General features: G+C 35.2%; 1 pseudogene; it reads left to right on the top strand.

Annotated features, from left to right (window-relative positions):
• The first annotated feature begins 1,838 nt into the window (after positions 1–1,838).
• On the top strand, positions 1,839–2,183 carry LOC110220434 (transcription factor BTF3 homolog 4 pseudogene; annotated as a pseudogene).
• The last annotated feature ends 20,876 nt before the right edge of the window (positions 2,184–23,059 follow it).

Below are 23,059 nucleotides of genomic sequence, written 5' to 3'. Positions count from 1 at the left end.
GCCCAACAACTCGGGAGAACAAGTTGGAGCTTTGCATATAGGGCTATAAAACTGTGTATATCCTTTGAGCCATTAACATCACTGCAAGGTCCATACCTTCACTGCACAAAGAGATTAAAGGAAAATGTCCAATTTGTACAAGAATATTTATAGCAGCTCTTTTAAGTGATGGCGAAGAATTAAGGATGGAAGAAATGTCCATCAATTAGGGAATGGCTGAATAAGTTATTGAATATTAATGTGATAGAATATAATAAAATATATTGTAAGTAATGATGAAGGGAATGGTTGCAGAAATATTTGGGAATATTTTATGAGCTAATGAAAACTTAAGTGAGCAGAACCAAGAGAATAATCTATGCACTAACAGCAATATTAGATTGATAAGCAATAGTAAAAAACAACAACTCAGATCAGTACAATGATTCACCACAACACAAAAGGACTTATGGTGTAAAATGCTATATACCACTTCCAGACAGAGAACAAATGGACTCAGGGTGCAGACTGGATCACTTTTTTTTTCCTTTTCTTTTTCTTTTTTTTTTTCAAAACATGGCTAATGATGAAATGTTTTGCATGACTTTATATGAATAATGAGTATTATACTTCTGGCCTTTTCAATGGGTTGGGAAGTGGTTGGAGAGAATGAGAGAATTTGGGATTCAAAATAATTTTTTTTAAAAATTGGGCTAATAAAATTCTTAATGATAATTAAAGAGAGAAATATCCATGAAAATTATGGTAATATCAAGCTTATTCTCCATAATTAAGAATATTTTGCTAATCAAAATCTTATGTAAGATACATTTTTTCTTTGCTAAAAACAGTTTTAAGATTTGTACTTCTACACAGCAGCCTGAAACAAGGGAGAACTCTTTGTCATCAGTTCTTTACCTTTATGATCTTTTTCTTCCTCTTTATCATCTCTAGTAGTAAAAGGACATCTTATGGCACTGACATCATATTGCCTCAAGACCAAGAACATTTCTGTCATATATGTGTTTCTTTGTTTTTTAGAAGCATAGGCTCCTTTAGTATTTCTCAATGCTGCATTTCAGGTCCCTAATACTTACTGACAGCAGGACCATCATCTTTGCTATAACATGGGCCCTCATCATTAGGAAATGACATGATTATGCCTATTCTTTAGGCTGTCCAGGACTACAGTGAAATCTATCCTTTTTCCACATTTTTAACAGAATTTGTCCATTTACCCACCACTATTTTGATGCACTCACTTGTGCTTCACTGATACCTCCTTATTCCATCTTGTAATTCATTCTTTTAAATGGAAAGCATAAACAACCTATAAAATAAATTCAAGTAGATCAATTCTTTATGTCATAAATTTGGGAATAGAGTACATTTGTTTTTTGTTGTCTTGTAGAAAATGGTTTGTTTCCATTATTGCCGTTGGGCCCAAGAAGGTAGTCAAAGCATTGGGTGTTTTTTGGGTCAATGGAATCAAAAAGTATGAAAATAGAGATCATGTGGCTTTTGTGCTAGGTAACAGATTTGTCCCTTAATTATATTTTGTTGAATACTATTCTTTGATTTTTCAGGTATTTAAGCAAGCTTTGCTTGTAAAACAATAAATATTGATCTTACTGCCATCCAAGCAAGCATCTGTGCCAACACGAGAAAGTCTAATATCTTGAATCATGAAAAATTTACTGAGCTCAGGTACAGAGAAAAGCAAGAGGAAAAATTGGAGAAAGTAGTTGATGAATAAAGAATCCACAACTGAGAATAATTTTTGAAAGCTTCAGAGTTCTCTAAAAAAATTAAATAACAAATTGACTTTGAATAATGTTGCTGGTATAGAAGAGCTAAAAATGCTTAAAGATGATAGTAAAGTTACTCATTTCACCAACTGCAAGAACCAGACCTCCCTCTCTACAAACAACTTTTTCAATTACTCACCATGCAGAAGGCAAGCCAATCACATAAGTGTTTCCTGGAATATTAAGCCAGCTTGGTGATGACAGCTTAACAAATTTAGGAAGTTAGCTCAACAATTCTAAAGACAAGTGTTAGATAGCAAAGCCATCAAGCTTAAAGATATCAATGAAGAGGATTATCATGTTTCAGATATTGCAGAAAATTTTAACCAAGTGTCAAAAAATGAAGCTAACAAAAATCTTCATTCATGGTTTTTGGAAAGTTGGAATAAATGGTGAAAAGGAGCTAGATGGCCCCAGAGTTTTACAAAAGCAGACAATGTCACTTCTTAATAGGTGTCATAAAAATTTGAAGTGTGCCAAAAATCTGCATGTAGCTGTTTGTTCAGCATTTTCCTGTCATTTGACTTGGCATTTTCTACTTCTTATAGGATATATTCTTTCATTCAAAATCCAAAGTGTTGGATACTGCCTATAGTTTTATGTGGTATGTATCTGTGTGTGTACATATACCTGTGTGTGCATGTCTTTCTGAGTATATAGTGGAGATCTAATTGAATAGTTCTATTTATCCTCCTCCTTTCTCCAGTAGTTAGCACCTAATACATATGCAAATAACAAATTAAACATCTTTAAGACTTTTCTCTCTTATGTCCACCAAAAACACACAGAAATATTGAAAAGTATCTTTTCTGTATCGCAAAAACTGAAGACTTTGTATGTTAAAGACTGGATTTGAATTTACTATGTCAACTAATATATATGCATTTGTTTTCCTTTTCTGTGACTGAAATGTCTCAGAGATTGTAAAATGGCTTCATACTAGGGTGCAAGTTAAAGGACATCTTTGTTACCCCTTTGCTTTTGACTTCCATATGCATAACTAGAATAGTTTCTCTTTCACCTTCTTTGTTCCTTTACATTCTCTTGCCCCTTTTTATCTTGACATTGTTTGATCAACCTATGACATGGCTAGTCATGATCTCTCATGTAGATCAAGAAGGATGTTGTCCATTTACAATCATGTGAGCAGCCAGACTTTTCTCTTTCTAAAATTTTAGTTTTCTCCTCCTATGAAGGGGTGGGAAACTTGTGGCCTCAAGGCTACATGTAGCCCTCTAAGTCCTTGGGTGTGACCTTTTGACCAATTCCAAGTCTTATAGAACAAAACATTTTATTAAGGGGATTTGTTCTGTAAAGCTTAGATTCATTCAAAGGGCTGCACTTGAAGACCTAGAAGGCCACATGTACCCTTGAGACTATAGGTTCCAGACCCTTGTAGGGAATGGCAAACCCATTTTTGACCCTATATTTCCCATTGATTGTTCACATCAGGGGATTCAAACCTAGAACAGCTGGTATGCCTGTGCCAAAATATTTGGTATCTAATAGTGAAAGCTCTCTTTCTAGCAAGTGTTAAACCGGCAGATTCACTGAATTGAAAATGAATGTGTCCTACAGCATTGTATCTGTGATACGATGATGGTGACTCTGAAAGAATTATTCTTTTATCTACTTTCTTGCCATTGTCCTTGAAACCAAACTAAGAATTATTTCCCATTATAGCTTGCAGTATCTTCAAATGTACACACACACACACACATATACATATATACACACATATACACATATATAAACACATATACAGAGTGAGAGAGAGAGTATAGAGGCATATTTAGAAGGAATCAATGGCACGATACATTGACCTGCTGTCAGAAGGCTCAGAGGTATATTCCCCCATAGATTTCTTTTAAGGTCCTTCAATGAAAGTTTTGTATCAGGATCAATCCAACCTGAGGGAGAGACTAAGGTTCTGGGAAGGCAACCTCTCACAGACCCATCATCTAAATTAGACATGACTTAACTTTGTAGCACATTAACTTTGTTTCAACCTGGATAGTTTTAGATGATCACTCAAGTACAATTTTCAGAATACTTCAGAGTTCTATAGGTAATTTAGGAAGAGCTCTTGTAGTTTGTGGTCCAAACATCTCTATTTTATAAACTTTTACATTTTCCCCATTATAGTGAATATATGAATTTGACTACAAGAAAAATGGCAATACAAAAAGAATAAATAAAAATGAAACAAAAATATGAGTGCTTTGAAAACAAGGACCTATACACTTTTCTGTTATATCCTGGAATTCCTACTGCGGTACTGAGTATATAGAGGGATAGCAGGTACTCTGCAAATACTCATTAAATTGAAGATGGAAAAGATCAAGTTGCCATGACATTAGCAGAGTAAGGGACTAAGTGGAGTCAAAAATCTAAATCAGTATCCTTCCTTCCGTTTTAGTATTAATTTTCTCATCAGTAAACACGCTTTACCCAATATACAGCGAGAACGTTTGTGGCCTTGACATAATTGACTCCATTGTATTTTAAGTTTTCCTTTCATGTCTTATGTAGTTTTTATATAAGTTGCTTTTCTGAAATAAGATAAGGACTTGAGTAGCATAGTTTGGTAAAGACATATGTATATCTTCCAAATTTGGTAAAGAACTGCTAATGATGTGTGTGTTCCTTAGATCTAGTGAACTGACAAGCACTTGAAAATAATTTTATATTTGATTGATAAGTTTCCTTTCATCATAGGCTTCAGTAATCAATCACCAATTAGAATTTGGGTAATATTCATAGAACAATAAGAAAGCCACCAGGGACAAAGTCTTCAGCCTGACCTTGGATTGTAAATAAGGTTGGCACCAGCATTCACCATACTTGAGACTCAAGCATGCCCTGTATTCATTTGAGGGCAGTGCTAATTGACTAAGATTTTCATACTTGCCAGGAAAATCATGTTGGAAGAAGACACAAGGCCTTTAGCTAAGAAGAGAGGAAATACTGTCACTGAGTACTAATATGATACATATTTACCAGGAAGCCCTAATATGTTCTTAGTGGGGTTAATGTTTGCATTGTCTGATAGATAATATAAACTAATGCTTATATGCATTTGGTTAATTACATTTGATTGCTAACATTAAGAAGTGTAAGTTTAATTAGTTTTTCCAAAACATTAGTTAGCCAATATAATGCTAAATTGGTTTTCCATATGTTGTGCTTTCCTCTCTATCTCTCTATATGCTTCTCTACCTCTAACGGTGAAATAAATATTCCCCAAATGCACAAATAAAAGATACATACCACAAGTAGGGCAGAGTTAAACAATGAATTTCTGAATAGATGTCTTAAATGTTGGCTGTGTTTTGCTCAAGGTGGGAATCACTGAATGAGTGAATGAATGAAGTATTTATTAGATTTTATGTATCAAGCACTGGGGATGCAAATGTAGGGTTTCCCAAAAACTTTAGTGTAATTTTAGGCTTTAATAGCCTCTAAGACTTTTGGGACACCCTATATAAAAGCAAACTAGTCCCTGGCCTCAAGGAAGCTACAATCTAATAGAGGGAGAATGACAAAGACAGCAGTGCTGGTATATTTTCTTTACAGAAATATCATATTTACATAACCAAACTCAAAAATGTAATGCCATTGTTATATACTAAAACAAAGATGCTCCTGCTAAATTCTGCTTGTAGTGGAAAATCATGATAGAATCACTTGCTTTTCTGTTTACAAATTTTCTGATCTAAATTTGGAATGGAACTCTATCTTTTTTCCAAGATGTTAGTTTAGTCAGACAGAGAGACAGGGTGGCCCAAATACATAGGGTGGCTGAGCATTTATTTTTCTCTCTCTGTGGCATCATGAAAATGCTATGAACTGGTTCAGGAAATCATGTTTCTTCCAGGTTGGCTTGTATTCAGGAATTCTTGAGCATGGATGTCATTTATTAACCTAGAGATTCAGCACCTGTTCAATATCAGATCATACAAATTGCCTGAAAGAAAGGAAACTAAACTCCCTACATTTTCCTGGCTACAGAAAATGACCATTGGCACTAGACAAGCTGTGTCAAGTTGCTGATTGATCATGAGTTTGACCATAGCAACATGTTCTATAGCTTCAAAAGAAAGAAAACTCCAGTAGCCAAAAATAAGTCAGTCTAGCATTACTGCCTTATAAATTTAATAAGCAAATCAAATTCCAATCCAAACCAACATTTTAGTAAACCAGCTGAAATTAGTCTAGGTTATGATATGAAAAGGCAGAACAGTGAACAGGAATAGGATTTTTCATAGCCAAAGGAAAATATGAATGTATACATTGGATTTTTAGGACCTTCAGCCACAAATGGACAAATAGCTAACAACATTTTTGGAAACATTATCTTTGAAAGATCACTCTGATTGGTTGTCAATTTTAATAACTATCTCTATCCACAGTAAATGCAAATACATGAACTATGATTGACTGCAACTATTAGCATGAATGAGCTATTACTGATCATCACCCCTAAAGGGATGCCAAATATTCAACATAGATTGTTATCAATATCACAGAATCACGAAATTTCAAAATTAGAACTTCAAAGGCCATCTAGTTTGACTCCTACCTGACAAGCAATCAACTACCTGACCAGCAATTAACTATGTAGCCTTCACACAAAACGCCTCTAGTTATTTTACCTTCCAAAACAGTTCATTCTTCTGTGTGATAGTTATGATTTTTATATTTTTTGTTGTTACATGAAGTTGAAATCGTCTCTCTGCAACTTTTACCTAAGCCCCTAGTCCTATGATCAGCAATGTTAAAAATGTGAGGAATCTTGGGAAGAACTAATCATCTGCTGAAATTCTCACCACCTGGACAACTCTAAGGAAGTTCCAGATTGCACTAGAAAGTCTCTTAAAGCTGAAGTCCCACAACACTGATTTTATTTAATGCAGGTGAGACAGTCAAATGATCAAGGAAGTAAGATGAGCTATCTGTAAAAAAATTTTGCAAGGAGACACAAGGTGGGTAGATCTAATTAGGTAAGTATTTTCACTCATGAGTCAGCTTTTGTTTATTGGTTAGGGAGAGGTAGAATTGTCTAATTGCCCATTAAAGTCACCTAAGAAATTTTTATTTTCTTATTTCTAAAAAAGTTGGGCAGCCTTTCCTAAAATAAATTCCACCTCACTTAGGAACTCACAACAACTAAGTGCTTGCTCAGAATAGCAAATGGAACCTGGGTAATTCTTAGCAAACTATGACCCACTTTCCACTGCCACTATCTTCATTGTAGAAAAAGAAAGGGCTTGTACAGGACTAAAGGGATTTTTTTGGTTCTTTTTTCAGTGCTGGCCTTTTTTTATTTTTCTTTGTTTCATGCAGATAAGGTTATCATTAATAGCCTCAGATGTTTCTAATAAATGCCACACACACACACACACACACACACACACACACACACACACTTCTGTATAGGTAACACTGTGCTATTTGGATATATTTCGATGATTTGAATAAAGTTGAAAACATGTTTATTAGATTTGCAGATGACAGAAGTCCAGGCAATTGGCAAGGAGATTCAATAAATCAGTGGACAAACTTTGATAAAGTGCTTACTATGTGTGAAGTGGGTAGCTATGTGGCACAGCGGATAGAGTGCTGGGCCTGGAGTTAGGAAGACTCATCTTCCTGAGTTCAAATCAGCCTCAGACACCTAATAGCTGTGTGACTCTGGTCAAGTCACTTATTCCATTTGCTTAAGTTTTTTCATTCATAAAATGAGCTGGAGAAGGAAATAGCAAAACACTCCAATATCAATTAAGGTACAAAGATATGAGAAAAAAATCATCCCCTACTATCAGGGAATTCACATTTTGCTGGGGAGATGTAACATACAGAGACAAATAAATATGATCTAGGTCAAGGTAGGAAAGGGTCCTGAAAAATAGGGAAACCAGGACTAGTTTCAGCTGAACTTAAGCACCTGAGATGAGCCTTGAAGGAAGGTAAATATTCTAAAGGATATTGGTGGTAAGGAAAAAATGCATCCTAGCCCTAGATCTATTCAAAGGCTTTGTTCCTCTCCTGGCTCTGGTTCTGACTCTTCCAAATTTGCTATCATTCCTCAGCTGTGTTCTCACACTGGAAGTTTGTTTAACCTAGCAGCCTTCTCAACCTGGGACATAGGTCCCTTCCCAAAACCCCCTTCTCCCCTTGGTAAGTTGCTCCTACAATTCTTATTTTAATAAGGGGCCTAGGACATTCATTTTTCAATTCTTCCAGCTCTACTTCTAAGTCTCCAGACTTTGCCACTATACCTCACAGGGGTATCTTCCCTGAATTCTCCCCTGTTCACTCCCTCACACACATAAACATATACTTTTTATCTCTGTTATGTGTTCTCTTTCCTCATTAGAATGTAAGCTCCTTAAGAGAAAAGATCATCTCCCTTTTTTACTTGCATGTGTATCCTCACAACTTAGCATGAGGCCTGACACATGCTAAGTATTTAATAAGTACTTATTGACTTATTGACAGAAGAGATGGAATGTGGAGTTCTAGGAGCAATAAATAAACTAGTTTGGCTATAACAAAGGACATCAGCAGAGTAACATGAAATAAGTCTGGAAATAAGTCTGGAAAGTCCTTAAATGCCAATCTGAGGAATTTGTGTTTTCCCTAGAGGGAATTAGCAGCTCCTGATGGAGTGTGATTTCTTTTTCACTCCTATTTTCTCTTCAAAGGAAGGATTTGATTTATTCTACTGGATCGTAGAGATCACAGAGGTCAACTATAGAAAAAACGAGTGGAAGCTGCAGGAAAAAAAAATTCTGATTCTATGTAAAGAAGAAAAAAGAGCTATTCCAAAGTGAAATGCACTGCCTCAAGAAGGGAGGGATGGCGGTGTTCTCCTTCATAAGCAGGAATGTTGCAAAAAAGAAAAGATAACCTCTGTATGTCCTTTCCAACGCTTATATTCTTTATTTCTTAGTCCGGAAAGCAGCCTTCAGTACTTGAAAGATGGTGACCAGAAACTCTGCCTACAAAGTAGCTATAGTTAATTTCCAAGGAACCCCCACTTTTTTCTTTGGCTATTATGACCTGTGGGAACAATTATAATTATTTCTTAATAATCCATAACAGATTCAAGAACCTCTATTACCTTTGCGCTCACCACATTCAGGCCAAAGATTCCACTACCAAGACTAAGGCCACTCCTACTGAAGAAGAAATTCCCAGGGGCAACCTCCTTATCCCAGTACCTATTGAAGTGCCACTTCTTGCCATAGTTTTCATGAGCAGCTTGAACTTGAGTGATCCACATCCCAACAATTCTCAAGAAGCCACTGTGTGGACTGCTAGGCAGTAAAACAACTCATTTTGTTTTAAAGTAACAACTTAGGACTATTTATTTTCATAGGGCTTTATTGAATAACATGACCAAAAATTTTTGAGCAAACAAGTGATATAATCAGGCAGAATAAATGAAGGAAGGAAAATAATTTATTAAGTGCTTACTACATGTCAAGCATTTATGTTAAGTGTGGCAGATACAAACAGAAGGAATGAGATGGTCTTGACTCTTAAGGCATTCATACTGTAAGTGAGAGAAACAATATTTAAAAGAAAGTTCAGCTGCAGGCTTCACAGAAAGGCCTGGAATTTCTAAGCATGCAACAGCAGATGTCTAGGCATCAAAAGAGTGTAGAGGCAATGAATATGGTAAGGCCTAGAAGAAATTAGGACCCATTGACAGATCAGATGGTAAAGCCTAGTGGTAATCTATTTCAGTCAAAGCATTAGAATTCATGATTATTATCTCATCCAAGCCAGAGAGACTCCTAGAAAGATTATTTTGGTAAGTTTGGGAAGAACGGATTAGAGAATTCTAAATCTAAAGCCCAATAAGGACTATTATAATAGTCTAGAATCTCTGTGAAACTTTTAATTTTCACACAGTTCAAAACTTATTGGTTTCTTTGTATGTGTGTCTCTGTCTCTCTGATTCTCCGTCTGTTTCTGTCTCTCTATGTCTCTGTCTCTTACACACACACACACACACACACACACATATACACATCCATCAGAGTAAAAAGTGATGTTTTCTAGAGCAAGGAAGAACAGGAAAAACAGCTATCTTGCATCATAAGCTATATAGATATGGCTTTATTTTGGCTAAATCTATTTACAAGTGACTGGAATATGTCTTCATTATAATCAGGCCAATGAGTTAAATTAAGCCAAATATGTTATCAGAAGCAAATATATTACAAGCAGCCTCAGGTAATGATAGAGTGCTGGATGTGGAATCTGAAAAACCAGGGAGGTCCGATCCCACCTCTGACATTTATTAACTGTGGGAAGGGAGACAAGTCACTTAACCTGGGAACTTCAGGCAGTTCTCTCAGAAAACGTCAGAGACAGGCTGAGATCTACTGTTGTTTAAAAAAAAGGGGAAGAAGACAAGGGCCCTTGACTATTGAAATGGATTAGCTAAAGGCTCCCAGACTTAACAAAAATATTATATAAAATATTTGGAAATATAAAAAAAGTTCAAAAGAAAAACACCTGAACCACAAAGCAAGAGTTTAGCACCAAAAACCTAACTTAGGCTGGTAAGTTCATCCTAATGGGATCATAAAGCAGAAAGCAAAACACTCATATAATCCTCATCAAGAATCCTCCCCAACAAGCAACCATGAAAATAAGTACTGAGGCAGATCCCTTCTTCCTGACACCACTAGGAACATCATGTAAGTAAATCATGGAGGAATGAGTTTCCCTTTCTCCCATTCCCATTCTAGCATATTACCATCTTTCCTCCACTCTCTGTTCACCTCTCTATCTCACCGTAAGTGTCCTTTGTCTACACATTACCTTTAGCTGCCTAGTTACCCCTACAGATACTTCCTTCAGGCATGCCCTTCCCTGGAGATCAGACCTTTGCTATCCCTTCTCCTTAATCTCTCCTCCAAATAAAAATATTAATATAGCTTCAATCCCTGTTCCCTTAAAACCCTGTTCTCTGATAAAGAGTTAGCTAGTCTGATAAATTAATTTTGCTGAAGTGTGAAAGGGATTTTTACTGTGGGGAATTCTGCCATCTGAACTCAAGAAAATTACTTATGTGTGTATATGTACGTGCGCATATGTATGTGTGTGCATGTGCGTGTGTGTATTATAAGATATGAGGGGAAAGAAGAGTGAGAAGAGCCTCTGGCTGCCCATTCCACTTAGAATTATAGAGAGGCTTCCAGATATTTCTCCTCCCTTAGTTAGCCATTCTTCTGTAGGCAGCCCAAGGGAATGCTGATAATATTCTTTTATTGGTCACAGCATTGGGGACTAGCCTAATTGGAAATGAGCATGGCAGTGAAGTTAAGCAACTGTTTTTCAGTAATTGCAATGGGGGAACCAGGAGTACTCTTTCCACTTCCCCTGTTTAAGCAATGCTGAGGCTATATATAACAGGAAGGCACCAATACAATTATTCAAAGGCTCAAAACAGTGATAGTCTTTGGCATGGTTTTTATAGACTTTTGCAGCCTGCATTAATGAGATCCCCCTAGACTGGCATATGGATGGGGGCACACATAAGAACTTCAAAGACTTCTCTCTATCTTTTATATAAATTCTTCTATAGCTAGATAGTGTAAGTTTCAACTCTATCAGCCAGGGAATATTCCCTGTTGGTAGTTCCCTTGGCTCACCTTCCCTGTCCTAAGAGCATCCACTGGCCCAAATGATTTAGCCTGAAGCAGTCAGCATGCTCTCCATGAAGTCACACCACAGCAGTGTGTGGACAGGGAGTTAGTTCATCTTTATCTACCTCATCTTGAAAGCCAAAAAGCAAGGCTGGGACAAATAGGTTAATAAAACCAGGCCAGATGGCAGCACGTTAATTTTGTTGTTTTTCTGGAGCCATTACAGATTTATTTTCCAAAGCTTACACTAATCGAAGTGGAAATTCCCCTGAAGGCAGTTGGTGTCTTGTAGAATGAATAGGATCCATGATTTTCAAAGAATATTGCACTCAGGTTAGCCTCAATAGAGTCACTATCCTCCTGTGAATACTAAAAAAAAAAAAAAAAAGAGAGAATGTCCTTCCAACACCATCATAAGAATAGGATAGGAGTAATATACTCAGATGCATAGAAAAACCTCATTAATGTAGATTTTTGCAATGCAGAATTTGTGATCAGTTGGACAAAGACTTTGCTGAAGTTTTGTATGTTTTTAGTACGCATCTAAAAAGGGATTGCTAAGCAAATTAAAAGCATTAAGAAAGCTGTAGTTATGTTTTACTGAAAAAAGTTCAGTAGTTCTTAGCCTGAGATTTATGGCATATATACATATATATGTATATATGTGTGTATGTGTGCATCTGTTTATAAATATATATAGGTAAGTGGTGTGTGTGTATATTTTAATACAATAGTTTTTTTTAATAATCCTATATATTTTATGCCTTTAAAAACCTTATTCTAAGGAGTCCATACTGCCAAAGTGATCCATGACAACAAAAAGATTGAAAGAACTATTGTTCAACAATGACCATCAACTACATGTCCTCCCTATTTGTAACCAAGGAACTGCCCCTGGGTCCCTCTGTTCTGATAGGTCAGGTTTCACCTCATCTTCCTAGGGCCTAGGCTGGCTTCCAAACTTTGAGAAGAGCAGGGTGCTTACCATTCTATCACAGTTCCTTTTTATGTGTTCTCTCCCCACATCAGAATTTAAGTTTTTTCAGGGAAGAGATTGGCCTGCTCGAATTTGTATCCCCAGACCAAAAGGGTACCTGGCACACAGTAAGCACTAGATTTCTTAACAAATGATTTGCCTATCTGTCTGGCTCTCTAAATAAATGTTTTACAAAATATTTATCAGCATATATTTAAATAAGCAATTGATATATTTATAAATCATTCCTAAATGCTTCTTAAACAAGGCTTGTAAAGAATGTTTCAGAAAATGTTTTATTCTAATTCATTACTCTCAGTAAATCAACAAACATTTATTGAATGCTTACTATGTGCTAAATGCTAGATGGATTACTGTATAGATCTGAAAGTAGTAAAACAGTATGTGTATATATTGTATTTATATATATATATATGTATATATATATATATATATATATATTCTCTAATTTAGACTTCATTAATTTAGACCATTCTACTCCTCAAATAGACCAAAAATCTGAACTTTAATTCCACTGATTATGCTATGTCTTTCTTCATTTTTGGAAATGCTTTTCTTTATCATAAGTATATTTTAAAATATTTTCAACTGGGGGAAGCTAGGTGGCACAGTGGATAGAAGGCTGGCCCTGAAGTCAGGAGTACCTGAGTTCAAATCCGGCCTCAGACACATAACACTTACTAGCTGTGTGACTCTGGGCAAGTCACTTAACCCTAATTGCCTCACAAAAGGAAAAAAAAAAGAGGAAAAAAAATAACTTTAAAAAAATGGAAAACAAAATATTTTCAACTGTACACATAATTCAAATTAAAGATATATTTTAGAGAAAACAAAATTACTACATCATTCATTCTGTAATAGAAACAGAAGGAAAAGTTGTTTGCACACTTAGACACTGAGTTTTACCTTTGTCTGTTAAATTAGGCTCCTTTCCTTTGCCTCTACGAATATATACAATGTCCTGTGCTTCATCAGGTGAAAATGGACTGCAGTTTCAAACATTCAAAAAGATATGCTTACTGTGCAGAGAAGGCAATTTAGAAGGCAAGGGCATACCCCAGCATCCTGGTTTTTGCCCCTTCCCTATAAAGTCCTATGTAAGAGAAGAATAGCCCAATTGCACCTTGTCCCTACAAGGGCAGCCATTGACCTTACCCTAACACAAATATATAGTCACATACAAAAGTACACAGTGGATTCAAATATTTGAAGTATCTGAAAGAAAGAAAAGGAAACAACTGGAAAGAAAAGATATGAGTCCCAAGTTTGTAGATGTATATCCTACTTGCCCCATATATATAAGATCACAAATCACAAAGGGTTCTCAGTAGTATCAGAGTAGGAGGAGAACCAGTTGATGCACAGTCATTTTTCAGCCCCAAATTTTCACTCTGTATGTGTTTTTGTGTTTTAAGGGTCAAAAACCAACCTATAACAATATCACTTTCCAATTTCTGATTATGTCTAAGGAGAGCAATATAAGGAAGAATAGCACAAGTCCCCAAGTTAAATATCCAATAAAGTTCCTTAATTTATTCTGAATCAACCAATAAAAACATCAGAAGATTTAGTTACATAAAACAAACTAATAGGACTTCAGATAAAAACAATTTTTTCACAATCTCAGAATCTCACACTTCAAAGAAAATTCAGAACCCACATATAATAGCCTCAGGAAAAGAAATGTCTCTTTTGTTTAGATATCTATCCTGAATTCACATCCTTAGTCTTCCATTGTCTGAGAGCACATGTAAAAGCCCCCTTGTCTTTACTTAAGCCAGTTACCAGAGTTTCACCCAACTGCTCTGTAATCTGCAATCAGTGTATTTCCTAGGATGAGAAACTGGCTCCTTAAAAGAAAAATCTATAAAAAAGTGACATGTCAACTTTTCTTTTGGGTACCATTACAAGATCAGGTAATATTTTTTATAATCAGATCTAAAATCACACACACACACACAAACACACACACACACACCACCTGATAAATGCTAATTTTTCACATCTAGGCCAAGAAAGAAAGCTAATGATTTATACTAAGACCAGATTAAGGTCAAGGTTCTACTCCAGAAATTCTAGAATTTCTTAGGTTAATGGGTATTTTCTAATGGAAAGACTGTAATGACAGACATTGAAACAATTCACTTCTGAATAGGGAAGAGAAGCGCTTCTTTTTTCTGTTAACGTGATTGCAGTCCCTGCTTTTTTTGGATTAACTTGATTCGTAGTCATTTTTGAGCCACACATTTTTACTCTGTATGTGTTTTTGTGTTTTAAGGGTCAAAAACCAAGCTATAACAATACCACTTTCCAATTTCTGATTATGTCTAAGGAGGGCAATATAGTGGGAGAAGAGCACAAGTCCCCAAGTTAAATATCCAATAAAGTTCCTTTATTTATTATGAATCAACCAATAAAACATCAGGTTTAGTTACATAGAACAAACTAATAGGACTTGAGTTAAAAACAATTTTTTCACAATCTCAGAATCTCACACTTCAAAGAAAATTCAGAACCCATAGAAGCTACACAACAATCCCATCTCTACAATATCCTTGACAGATGAACTTCCCAAATCCCTCTTTTTTAATGTTCTCTCCCTTTTCATATTTTTTTTTACTTATATGTATAAATGCTTTATCGCCACCAATAGAATGTAAGATCTTTAAGGACAGTGACTGTTTTATTTTTTTGTCTTTCCTGAGCGTCTAGCACTTAATGTTTGTTGTTGTAATTTTTTAAAATATTTCCATTCCTTCCTACCTTCACACTATCATCTCTCTCCTCTCTCTCTCTCTCTCTCTCTCTCTCTCTCTCTCTCTCTCTCTCTCTCTCTCTCTCTCTCTCTCTCTCTGACAATAGCTATTTCAAAACACCTATTCAGTATTCAAATCAACATCTATTTATTAAGTACTTACTGTTCACTGAGTACTATATACTAGGGGCTAGGGGAGGGGGAGGAGTTGGATACAACATTTAAATAAGATGTAGCTTCTGGCTCTACAATTCAATATAGGATTATGACATAAAAATTATAAAAAATAAATAAAATAATGCATGACAATTATGATATCAGATATTCATTACAGAAATGTAATTCTGCAAAACACTAGCCTTACAACATAAGGAAGATGCAAATGAAAATTTAAAAAAAATTAAAAAGTTGCAAATGCCAACATTAGGTCCAAGAGGTGAAAGTCATTTTTGGATTAGTGTCAAATAAAAGCTATTTCTACAGCAAAAGGCCTGAAGTTGAAGGAAACAGATGACCACATTAAAGAGTTTCTTTCCAACCCCATCTCTCAAGCTCCTGAATACATTAAGATAAGTTACTGAAGTATATTCAGTTCTCATTTAAAAAAAAAACTACATTAAGGCTTTTAAAAGAACAGAGAAGTAGATGAAATGAACAAAGAAGCATATAGGAGAGAATAAAAACAAAAATAGCAAGAGAATAAAATCAACATTACACTTTTGAACTTTTCAGGGTGGGCCAAAAAACTCAAGACAAATCTAGATATAACAGATAACTTTTAGTGGATAAAATGCTGTTGATATTCACAGTAAAGTAGAAGGTCTTCTTTAGAGTGGTTTGTCAATATGACATATTCTGAAACAGAAACCTCTAACTACACTGTTCACAGAAAGAAGGTACAATGTTGTAAGATGTAAAATGTTAAATGTTTTAAAACCTTCATAAAAGTTGAGAAAAGGACATTTTTAAAAAATCCTGAATAGCACACATAGGTACTGTCTTTAAATGCAAGTGAGAAAATGAATCAGTAGCACTAGAAATTTTAACATAATTATTCATTCTCATCAGAAAACCTGTGAAAATTTAATGATAAAGTTTAATTCATCTCTTCTTATTTGTCCTTATTAATATTTATATGAACCCAAAGAAACTATAACTTTTTAAAGTTCTCATAAAACTTAAAATGTTGGAAGGATAGATATAATATTTACGTGGCTGTAATCTGAGATCAACTAATTTAATATAATATTGTAGGAGTAGAATTTTAATGCCAAGGAAAATAATCATAAACTTTGTAGATATAAGTGATTTTGGTTTCCTATTGAAAGTAACTGACCTAAAAGGGGGGAAAACAATCAAGAGCCACATAAAAAAGAGAAAAAATTGGGGGTCTCATTTGAATTTTTTATAAAAAGGAACATAAATATTAGTTTAATTAAGATGTAAAGGGGAAGGGTAAAAGGAATAAGCATTTTTTGTAAAATCTTCTACATGCTAGGCACCATCCTAAGCACTATTTACAAAATTTTCTTATTTGAGCTCATACACCTAATAAGTATCTGAGTCTGGATTTGAACTCAGTTCTTCCTGACCTCTCAAACAACGTACTGTGTAACATACTATATAAACCATAAAGCTTGATATGAATACCCATAAAATGTCACCTTCTTCTACTCTTCTTGTTATCAGTGTGAATGATTTATCATTTATATGAAAGAAAAATTATTATATACCTTTTAAATATGTTCTAAGTCTATAAAACATATGTTGTGTTTTATTTCACTTCAACACAAATTTCTACTTTTGCATCATCTGTGTTCAGAGTTAGTTGTACATGTCAAGTGGTTGGGTGTTCATAACTTTAAAAAATTCAGAAGGGATAGTAAAAAATCTGTCATTTTTTTATAAAAAGGTAGAGTCATTTCCCCTAATAATGTAATCTATTATACTACCTAAATCTCTATAACCTTTCTTCATGTACCAAACCTCATTGAAATCCCTTCAAAATTATGGAAGTTATACTCTTCTGAAAATGTTACCTGCCACCATTGTGCACTGAACTATTAATCATAAATATGTATCTAAATAACCTTTAGTAATGTGTAAAAGTTTGATTAAAATTAGGAAATTCACCAAAAACTTACAAGATGAAAAGACAAAGGAAAGATATATTCATACAATGATTTTGCTCTGGTTAATTATTATTATTTTAATGCATTATAGATCATTCTTCATGTAGTGAAAATAATCAATAATAATCTTATAGAAAGCTTGACTCTCAGCACATTACCCGGGAAGGGGTACTTTGGTGGCTGCAGATTAGCTTGTACTGCAAAATCCACTATATTTGGGGCATAAGAGGTTAGCTCTGATTGTAGCTCTGTTGCTCCTTACCTTTGTGAGTTTGGATAAGAACTAATCTCTCTAAACCTTTATTTCCTCAATTCTAAAGCAAGCACCGCCTATCTCATAAAATTTCCGTGAGTGTTAGATAAAGTAATGTGAATTCTTTCTTCCATGTGCCACTCTATGTAAGCACAAAGAATATTGTGCTGGCCTTAGAGTCAGGAAGATCTGTGTTTGAGTCTTGCCTCTGACAGTACCCCTAAGAGATTCTCTAAGACTTTGAGGTTACAGACAAGTGTCATTGATCTGCATAAACAGAAAGTTTTACACACTCAGAAGTCATTACACTGATGAACCTAGTGAGGTAGGGGCTATTTTTTATTCTCATTTTAGAAATGAGGAAACTGAGACTCAGAGAGATTAATTGACTTGCCCAGAATTAAAGTAAACATCTACCATAAAATTTAGCCTAGGTCTGCCTGTCTCCAAGTCTAGCAGTCAATGGTACTCCATGCTGTAAATTTAGGTTTCTGTTATGGAAGGTAAACAGCACTGCTTAGTCTCATATTTTAGTTTGCTAATCATAGATCATTTTGATCTACTGAAAAATCAGCAATCCAATTAGCCTATTTTGGTTATTAAATGAACTTTAGAATAATCAAATTATATATTTAGATGTTCTGCAGTTATTTTTCTTTAATTCATGATGCTTTCCTACTGAGTAGCCCAAATAAAAATAACTATACCGTACTTATCAATTGTGCTTCACTTTTTTTCCTTGTGTCCTTTTAAATAATGGGACATAAAGTCTCCATTTAAATGTTTATATGTTGTCTTCATTAAGAAAGAAAAATATCTTAGCAGAGGAAATCCCTCAATAATTGGAAACCAGGCCAACAACATTGATGTCCCTGATAAGAGTTTAATCCTCATTCCCTGTTCTGTGTTACTCTCCTTAGCTGTACTAATTCCTCTAACAAACTCTGCTTCAGGATATTGTCACTCAACATTATTAGCTATATATTTGCATCAAATAACCTCTCTCATAGACATACAAATATATGTTGATATATTGCTTCTAGATTTAACCAAAAATGATTAAATATATTAGATAAATATATTATCATTAATGTCAATAAATCAGTTTTTTTAGAGGCTGCACTTTTAATATATAATGCTTTTAACCATTCCTGATGATTTTATTATAAATGTCTTAAAATGGGGAATTTTTAAATTTGTTTTGTGGTGATGTTCATAGACTTTTTGAGTGGGAAGTGAGTTGGTAGGTGTCATTTTTTATGGAAGATAATTTAACATTGTGACTTTTTTTTTTACAATTTTTATTGCAAATTTATTTTAATGTTGTTTTACGTAGAAATTTAAACTGATGAAAATGGCCAGTACCCTAAAGCAAAAAAGGTCATGTTTTGTTCCACACTGAATTACATTAAGACGTAATTTCTGAAGATGTCTTATACCTTGAAAGTCTTCAGGCAGAAAACCAACATAGTTTCCTCAATGGATCCAATAAGTACTCCTTAGAAATTGTTTAAATATTCATTCATAGATTCATTCAAAAAATTTCATACTCATAATTCCTTAAACATGATCTTAACCTCAAACCCCCTTCCTTTATGTTTATTTCAGTAGCAAAAAACCTCTGCCTTACTAGTGGTCAAAGCATTGTACAAAGACAGAAACAACCCGGTACTCTCAAGAGAACAGCTGAAGTTAGGAAGGATATAGAGAAAACACAGCTATGATTAGAGAGTGTGGAGAATGAAATCAGTGCTTTTTCTACAGGCAGGCAAATCAGTAACGGAATAGATTACAGGTTTTAAAGAAATCTAATGTAAACACAACTCATCAGATTAGGATTATATTCTTAATCTATGATTGAAGAGAAATGGAGGAGAAACTGCGAAAATGTTTGGGCCACCAAATAAAATCATTTACATGTGAAAATATTTAAACTTATCTTTATCAGTCCCTGACCATTAGAATTTGACTTGCTTTTCCCTCTTTTATCAATTCTTGGTGTTGCCAAATAGCAACAGAATTTCACCTTTCCAGCCAATCTCCTAAAAAGTGAGTTTAAACTGTTAAATATGGCAGCAAAACAAAGCAATAATCACAGATCTATCTATGTGTAGAAAAGTAAGAAATTCATTAGGTTTTAAATTATTCAATTCAACAAATATTGATTAAGCACCAAGTATGAGCAAAGAACTGTGTTAAATGCCATGGGTGACACAAAAGTTTATTGTAAAAAAGGTCCCAAAAGTCTTACAGCAATTTTATTATTTTTTAACTTAATTTATTTATTTTTAGTTTTCAACATTCACTTACACAAGATTTTGAGTTCCAAATTTTTTCCCCATTTCATCCCTCCCCTCACCTCAAGATGACATGCATTCTGAGTACACCTGATCTGATGCCCCTTCTATCTCTCCCCCGCTTCTCTTATCCCCTTCCCCTTCAATTTTCCTGTAGGGCAAGATAGATTTCTATATCCCATTGCCTGTATATCTTATTTCCTGGTTGCATGTGAAAACTTTTTTTTTAACTTTTGTTTTTAAATTTTTGGGTTCTTAATTTTCTCCCTTCCTCCTTCCCCACCCACCCTCATTGAGAAGGCAAGAAACTCAATACAGGTTATACATGTGTAGTGATGTAAAACACTTCCATAGTAGTCATGTTGTGAAAAACTAAGTTTATTTCCTTTCATTCTATCACACTCCCCATTTATTCTATTCTCTTTTGACCCTGTCCCTCCTTCAATTACCTTCTGATTACCCACTCCCCCAATCTGCCCTCACCTCTATCATTCTCCTGCTCTCTTGTCCCCTTCTCCGCCCTCCATTTTCTGTAGGTTAAGATAGATTTCCATACCCAATTGACTGTGTATGTTATTCTCTGCTTAAGCCAATTCTGATGAGAATAAGATTCACTCATTCCCTCTCACCTTCCCCCAATTTCCCCTCCACTGTAAAAGCATTTTCTTGTCTGTTTTATGTGAGATAATTTACCCCATTCTACCTCTCCCTTTCTCCTTCTCCCAGTATAATTCTCTCTCACCCCTTAATTTTATTCTCTGGATATCACCCTTTCATCTTCAATTCACCCTCTATCTATATCTATCTATCTATCTATCTATCTATCTATCTATCTATCCATACATATGTATAATTTTTTCCCCTCCCACTACCCTAATACTGACAAAGAACTCATGAGTTACAAATATCATCTTTTCATGCAGGAATGTAAAAAGTTCAACCTTAGCCTCTTACGATTTCTCTTTCCTGTTTACCTTTTCATGTTTCACTTGAGTCTTGTATTTGAAAGTCAAACTTTCTACTCAGCTCTGGTCTTTTCATCAAGAATGCTTGAAAGTCCTCTATTTCAGTGAATATCCATTTTTTTCCCCTGAAGGATTATACTCAGTTTTACTGGGTAGGTGATTCTTGGTTGTAATCTTATCTCCTTTGACCTCTGGAATATTATGTTCTAGGCCCTATTTTACCATTTGGCTTAGTCTCTTTTTTAAAGTGTTATTTTCTTCAGTATTTTTTGTGCTTCCTTTACCAAGCTGTTGACTCTTTTTTAATGATTTTCTTGCATCACTCTCATTTCTCTTACCAATTTTTCTTCTACCTCTCTTATCTGATTTTCAAAATCCTTGATTCCTTCCATGGCATGAGACCAATTCATATTTTTTCTTGAAGGCTTTGGATATAGGAGTTTTGACTTTGTTATCTTCTTCTGAGTGCATGTTTTCATCTTCCTTGTCACCATAGTAACTTTCTATGATCAGAGGTTTTTTTGGTTGTTTGCTTATTTTCCCAGCCTATTTCTTTATTTTTAACTCTTTGTTAGTGGGGCTTTGCTTCCAGGGTAGAGGACATACTGTCCTAATCTTCAGAAGTTGAGTACAGCTTTTTCATAGACACTTCTAGAGACCTGTAAGTTTCCAGCTCTTCCAAGGAGGTATGATCTAAGGAAAGGTGTGTTTACTACTCTCCTGGCCTAAGCTCTGGCCTGTGGGTGAACACAAGAACTTTTTTTCTGCCCTGGAACTGTGATAAGAGTCCCCATTTCAGTGTAGCCACAAGCTCTGGTGTGCTAGTGCTCCTCCTGACCCTGGGACTGCTACCCAGGACTGGGACCCAGATCAGAGTATGGGCAAAGCAACACAATCTGTTTCAGTGCTAGCAAAGAGACCTAAGTAACCCCCTTCTGACCAGTTGTTCAATACTCTTACCATCTTTGAGCTGTGAGCTCCAGAAGTACTGCTGCCACCACCAATTCAGTAGCTCCCAAGGCCTGCTTCTGGTTTGTTTGGGCCTGTTCTGTGCAGGCAAGGATTATGCTGAACTGTGTTCCACTCTTACCCTGCTGACCTTTCTCACTTATGTTGGGCAAGAAAATTATTTTACTCTGCCCTTTTGTGGGTTCCACTGCACCAGGAACTGTTTTATGGCATTATTTTAAGGTCTTTGGAAAGATTTTGGGGAGAACTCAGGTATGTTGCTGCCTTTTCTCACCAGCTTCAAAACTAGATTTCTAAAGCAAGGATATGGCTTCTTGTGCTTGGCTACATTAGTAAGGGCAAAACAAGGACTAACTGGTGAATATTGCAAAAGATTTTGACTCTCCATAATGAAAATTCTTAATTGGAGTTTTAAAAGTAGAATGATATGAGAAAGGATAGAGGGCCTCGCTCTAATTAACTCTTTTTGCTTTGAAATCAGCAATTGGTAAAAAGCCTCATAATTTAATTAAGCCATTAAGAAAAGAATCTTTGAGTTTGACTCAAATACTTGATTGAATTTATTTTTTTCTGTAGTTACTGTCCACATGTTGTTGTTTATCCTTCATTCTCATAGAGGACAATGACATCAGGAAAATAATAACATCATTTTCAAGTGAATTGTATTTAAGTGAGGGAGAGCTGAGAAAAACACCAGCTTCACTTTCTCCTCTGGAGCAATCTGGGTCCAGTGGTAAGATGTAGATCAGGATGATTGGAAATGGTTCCACACACATGTACAAGATTCTGGTTGGACAATGAAGGAGACTGCAAAGAAAAAAAAATGAGCTTATGTTCTATGGGTTAATGATCACATACCTCTCCATGTTTTAGTTTGAGACTCCGTTCGAATTCAGGGGCAAAGCCTATCAATCACATAGAGGCAAAGTACCCAAAGATACCAACCTCTGGGAAAAGTTTCTTGACTCAATCATCCTTAAAAAAATATTCCTTTGTACTTACTGATAACATAGGATATTAGCAACTTCTTCCTAGAGTGTTCAATATTCATGGGGTACCTCATGGGAAAACAAAATCCCACTATATAACTGTAAGAGAAGGAGAAAGGGACACATTTGATGTAGCTACATTGCCTATATAGGAAAAGTGAGTACCATAAAGAATAATTACCTTGTTCTTATGTCAAGTAAGTGGAAAAATGAGGAATAAAGGCTTGGCTTTCTCATTCCCAATCTT

The sequence above is a fragment of the Phascolarctos cinereus genome, unplaced genomic scaffold, assembly GCF_003287225.1.
Source record: "Phascolarctos cinereus isolate Bilbo 61053 unplaced genomic scaffold, phaCin_HiC Scaffold_4;HRSCAF=312, whole genome shotgun sequence".
NCBI classification, from domain to species: Eukaryota; Metazoa; Chordata; class Mammalia; order Diprotodontia; family Phascolarctidae; genus Phascolarctos; species Phascolarctos cinereus.
This window is presented reverse-complemented; position numbering and strand designations above follow the sequence as displayed.